This window comes from Aethalodelphis obliquidens, unplaced genomic scaffold, assembly GCF_003676395.1.
Source record: "Aethalodelphis obliquidens isolate GAN/ISIS:26980383/991018 unplaced genomic scaffold, ASM367639v1 scaffold27, whole genome shotgun sequence".
Classification (NCBI taxonomy): domain Eukaryota; kingdom Metazoa; phylum Chordata; class Mammalia; order Artiodactyla; family Delphinidae; genus Aethalodelphis; species Aethalodelphis obliquidens.
Window position 1 is genome coordinate 20,420,854 of NW_020837971.1, and position 5,672 is coordinate 20,426,525.

Genomic DNA, 5,672 nt, shown 5'->3' on the forward strand with positions numbered 1-5,672 from the left:
CATAACCCTCTGCCTTTTCATCTTGTCTATCTTTCTGTGAATGTGGTTTCTGTTCCACAGGCTGCAGGATTGTAATTTTTCTTGCTTCTGCTCTTCTGTTGCTCTCTTTGTCACTTAATTTCCCCTCTCTCCACAGTTCTTTCCGGCATTCAGGATCCACATCAGTAGTTTACTGTTGTGTTCCTATTATCATTTTCTGTCTCTGTTCTTGATCAATCCTTCTCATTGAGAAATACCATCCTATGCCTTTTGTATTATTTTGTTCCTCACATCCTTGTAGCTTTCATTCACTGCACTAATCAAAGTTCAAAATTACAGAATATACTAATATTTAATTAGTCACTATCCATTCCCCTAGAATGTACGTCTATAGAGGGTACATTTGCTCCTTATTATATACCCAGTACACAGCATGATTATTTGCATATTGTTGGGAGCCAATAAATATTTATTGTATATGTGAATGATTGAAAATGACAAAAGCAACCAAAGTCAAGCTCTAGTTAATCATTTTTCATGTTAGTAAAATTAAGTTTGATTGTTTGAAATTTTTAATATAATATATAGCATTCATTTATCTACATGAATATATATTTCTTATTCTATTAGTTCCAGGCAGTAAAGTTATCAAACTTCTTGTAAGTAGTAGAGAAAAATATATTAGAATGTAGAAGCAATTATGTTAAGGAGTCTTTAGAAATCATCTAAACTCCTTCACTTTAACTATGAGGAAATGGCTGGCTAGAAACACATACAGCTGCCCCATTATTAAGACCAGTGAAGGCAAGGCCCAGATCTCTCCCTTGACAATTCAATGCTACTCCACATGTAGCTTCTGTGTGAGTAAACTGAATCTGAGTTAGACATCCAGAATTCTGCCCTAGTTTAAAGTACACTATTATTGACATTAAAATTCAGAACCCTAACTCCTTCCACAGCTCTCCTCATTTTTCCTTTCCTATTGAAGGTAGTTTTCTTCTTGCCCTGTAGCCAGTGAATCATAAGTATCTTTTCCACATAATTCATCAGCCACAATCTTTTCTTCCAAAAGAAAAATGTGGATTAAATCTCATGCTCACAATTCAAAAAAATATGTCAATTGTTTCATCCATTGTGGATTGCTCTAATTTAATTTTTTTTTAAACTTATATTTGCTGTATCTCCTTTTGATCATCTATCATGTTTAGGGACCTTTACAAGCATCACTCCATTTATTTCTCAATACAACTCTTTAGTAAATATATAACCATGTACAGCACATAGATGAGGTCATTGCAATTCAGACAGCACTAACTTGCAGTAAGATTCTGCAAACTGCTATCTGTGTTTTTATTAATTATAGAACTTGTGAATTGTCCTTCTTAAAGTTATATTATGCAAATGAGAGCAGACTTGGTACAGAGGCAACTCTTAAGCTTCAGGTAAAAGTCAGAACTCTATTCTCATTATTTACTGAGAAATTTGTGGCTGGAACTCTCTGAAGTTCTAGTCTCAAATCTTATTTTCCAGCATTTCCTGGATCATGTATGATGTACCCACAGTGCATCATAGCTGTATCCACCTGTGGATGATGCATCACGGATACACATGAGTAGATACACCAAGATGGCCGTTCTTATCATCCATCCACATCTTAAATTCAATGAGTCCATTTTCCCTCCCTCTTTTTTTTGATATTAGTTTCCATGTCCCCTTTCTTAATTTTAGGTTTTGAAAAAAAAAAAGTATATATATATATGTAAAACAAGGTTCCCCACATAGTCTAGTTCTGGTGCGTTGAATATAAAGAAAATGGCCAGCCCATAACGTACTGTAATTATTTAGCCAACATCAATTTTTAATAAAATACTCTCTCCTCTCCAATTATATGGCACTTAAAAAATCATGGGAAACTATGTTCTCTTTTTTCCATAAAAGTAGTCAATGGATTATCTTCCTTCTCATCTAAGAATATGGATTTTGGATATAGATCCTTTCCTTGAGGGCTTTTGAAGGCACAGAATAAACTTATTTCAACCCCAGACTTCCCAAGCACCATTTACCTGAACTTAATTAATTGGTCTTTCTCCCTCTCTTGGCCTACTAAATCTGTTCCTCTTTTTTTTCTCATCCCTGATTAATGAGCACAAATTATGCACATACACCCTCACAGTGGCAACAAGACTCATAAGTACTTATAAGTAGCTTATGATTCATTATAACTCAGTGTTGTACAAAGGCTCAGAAGGCTCTGTTTTGCCTGTGTATTATATCTTGCCTGTGTATTATATCTTCATAGATAAGTCGCAGTCAATGCCCAACACCTTTTCTAGAAACACGTCTCTCTCGGACTTTCTGAATTGAATCCAAAAAGCCCATATTTTCCCCAATGTGTTTCTGTGTCCAGCTCTCTCCCAAAACAGCTAAAATACTTTTTTTTTTCTGAAGCCATAGATGAGAACCACTATGTTTGTTAACTTATATTTCATTGAACACAGACACCAGAGATCCACAGCCCATTTACACAGTGGTTCTTTCTTTCACTGTGCTTCTTCCACCTTGCTGTGGGTCTTTTTCCCCTATGAACAAGAAGAAATCATCCTCATTGAATGTAGCAAAATTAAATTCTACTAACATAATGCCTACAGCTTCTGCACAGACATTTCCTACCCCAAACATCCCTCTTACAGACATCACAGTGTGTGTGTGTGTATGTGCGTGTGTGTGTGTGGTGGAGGTGTCCTGGAGGACTTAAATTCTCATAAAGGGAAGCAAATAGAAACACATTCAATGTGATCAAACTCTGGATCTAGAAAATAACAGAGAATCTCAGTGGTTGACACATTAGACATAAAATGTGTGTGAGTTTGTATGTGCATGTATGCAAATAAAATGAAACTGTGATATTTTTCTTTGACAACAGGCTTAACTCAATTCTGTTTCATGGCTTTAAACATCTGTAGCACCTCCAGGTTCTAGTTAGAATATAGAAAGCTGGAACATCCTTATATAAACACAACAAAATGGTAGATAATCTACAAAATTACAATTTTTTTCAATCTGTTAGAGGGCTAAGGACAGGACAATCAACTAAGGAAAGACTCCAAGGAAACACAGAAGCAAACACTTGCTTACCTGGAGCAGACACTGGACAATATGGGAGCTGGTAAAAAGAATTCTGTTAAAATTTATACTGAATTACTTAAGGCCAGATGGGGGTCAAGGTGAGAGTGTAGAAATTCTAGGCACTGCAACCACAGGGGAATTCATATTCTCAGTCTTTTTCCACACACCTCACCAATACCTCATGAGAAAGAGTGGAAGCAGATTTAGATATAAAAGGAAACCTATCTTGTGTGCAGATATCAAGGAAGAGATGAGCAGGACTCATGGGAAAAAACAAAGCCCCACTAAGGTCCATCACTCCTATCTCTCCCAAGACACAAAAGCCCAAAGCTTGTTGGGGGAGGTTTTCAAACCTTCTTCTTCCCTTTGAAAATCTATTCTCCCTGTGGTAAGGGGAAAGATAGAGATAAAGAGAGACAGAGACAGAAAAAGAGATTGAGAGAAATGAGGGAAGGAAGGAGAAAGGGAAGAAGGAAGGAAGGGAAGGAGAGAAGGAAGGAGGGAGGGACCACTCTACCTTTGGTGAAGGACTGGAAAAATTCCAGGTCCTTAGACACCCTATGTGACCAGAATCTCTGAGAAATCCTTTCTGCTGAGAACAGGGACACTGAGTCTGCCTGAGATTGTGGTTGAATCAAAACATTCTTGGATACAATAGCTTTTTCCCATCCCTGCTTTTATTAACAACAACAACAAAAAATTTATAGGAAAACATACTCTAAAAAGTTGTCTGTGGTACAACTGTAAATATATAATCTATATACTCAAGATATAGTCAAATGTAGGTAATGAAAAATATTTTTAAATGAATACAAGTCAATTGTTTCAGAATAAAGGAATAACATCTATTTTTGATAAACTGGAAAAACATTTTTTAGAGAAATAGCATTTGCTGTCAGACTTTAAGAAAAGGGAGAGTTGTTAGTGGCAGATATGAGGACTGAATAGTTTATGTAGGACAAGTTTTCAGACAAGAATATGAAGGGAGTACTAACAAGATGTGAAAGGACCAGTTTGGCTAATGCATATTGTATGTTTTCCAGAGAGGAGGTGATGTTGAGCATGGTTTGGTTGCACATCGGGTAAGGTCTCAGACCAGTTCAAGGGATGCATACAAGGAAGATAATATATGGAACAATGCAATTTCTCCAATTAATCCTTTTTTTTTTTTTTTTTTTTTGCGGTACGTGGGCCTCTCACTGTTGTGGCCTCTCCCATTGAGGAGCACAGGCTCCAGAAGCGCAGGCTCAGTGGCCATGGCTCACAGGCCCAGCCGTTCCGTGGCATGTGGGATCTTCCCGGACCAGGGCACGAACCCGTGTCCCCTGCATTGGCAGGCGGACTCTCAACCACTGAGCCACCAGGGAAGCCCTCCATTTTTTTTCAACCTTTTAATGTAATGCCTTATATGTTCCAGGCACATAGAATTGGTGATAAAATAGTTATGCATCCTGCTATCATTGAATTTTAATGTATGGGGAGAGAAATATATTAATAAAAATAATCACTGAAATAATTCAGTGTGATACATGTTAAAATAAAAACATAATAACAAGAAAGTAGAGTCAGGATTAAAAATAATATGCTTTGTCTTCCATGAGAGGATCAGACATTCCGTATTTATTTGGAGTCAGTGTGACAGTTCTGTAGGTTACTATTGGATTGGTTATGATGCCTTGCCCACTGGTGCCACGCAACACTAGTATTCAAACCTCTGTTTCTTCTTGAGTCAAGTTTGAGAATGTGTGTCCTTCTAGGAATATGTCCACTTCACATGAATAGGGGAATTATTGGTAAAAAGCTGTTTAAAATATTTTTTATCTCACTTTCATTCTACTGGATCTGTAGTGATGTCACTACTTTTGTTTCTTATATTGGTAATTTGTGCTGTTTCTATTGTTTTCTCTAGGGTCTTCAAGATCTGTCTAGTAAGATGTTAAATTATTTTAATAATTTTAGAGAACTAGCTTTTTGTTTTCTTTTTCCTATTGTATTTTCTATTTATCCATTTTCTGCTCTTGTTAATTCAATCCTTTACTTTGACTCTACTCATCTTTTTAATTGAATTTGCTTTACTCATATTATTTGGTTCTCTTTTTCTAAAATAAGTGTTTAAGTAATAAAACTCCCTCTAAGGACTGCTTAAATTGCATTTTACAATTTTGATATGTTATGTTTTATTTTCACTTAGCAACCAAAATAATTTCTAATATGCTTCGACCCACAAGTTATTTAGAAGTGTGTGATTTAATTTCCAAATATTTGTAGATTCTAAAACAAATATTTATGTTATTGACTTATAAGTTAGTTTTGTTTTGTTCAGAAAACATAGTCTGTATGATTTCAATTCTTTTAAGTATATTGAAGAGCGTTTTATGTGAATATTATATGTAGACTTGAAAAGATGTATATTTTACTGCCTCAAGTATTCTATAAATATAATTTAGCTAAGAATTCCATGCAACACTGAGAAGGGAATGGCCCCTCCCACTGGTCAGAGGTATTTCCAAGTTTCAGTTCATCCATGATACAGGTACAAAATGTGCCATTTTCAGACAGTCTTACTC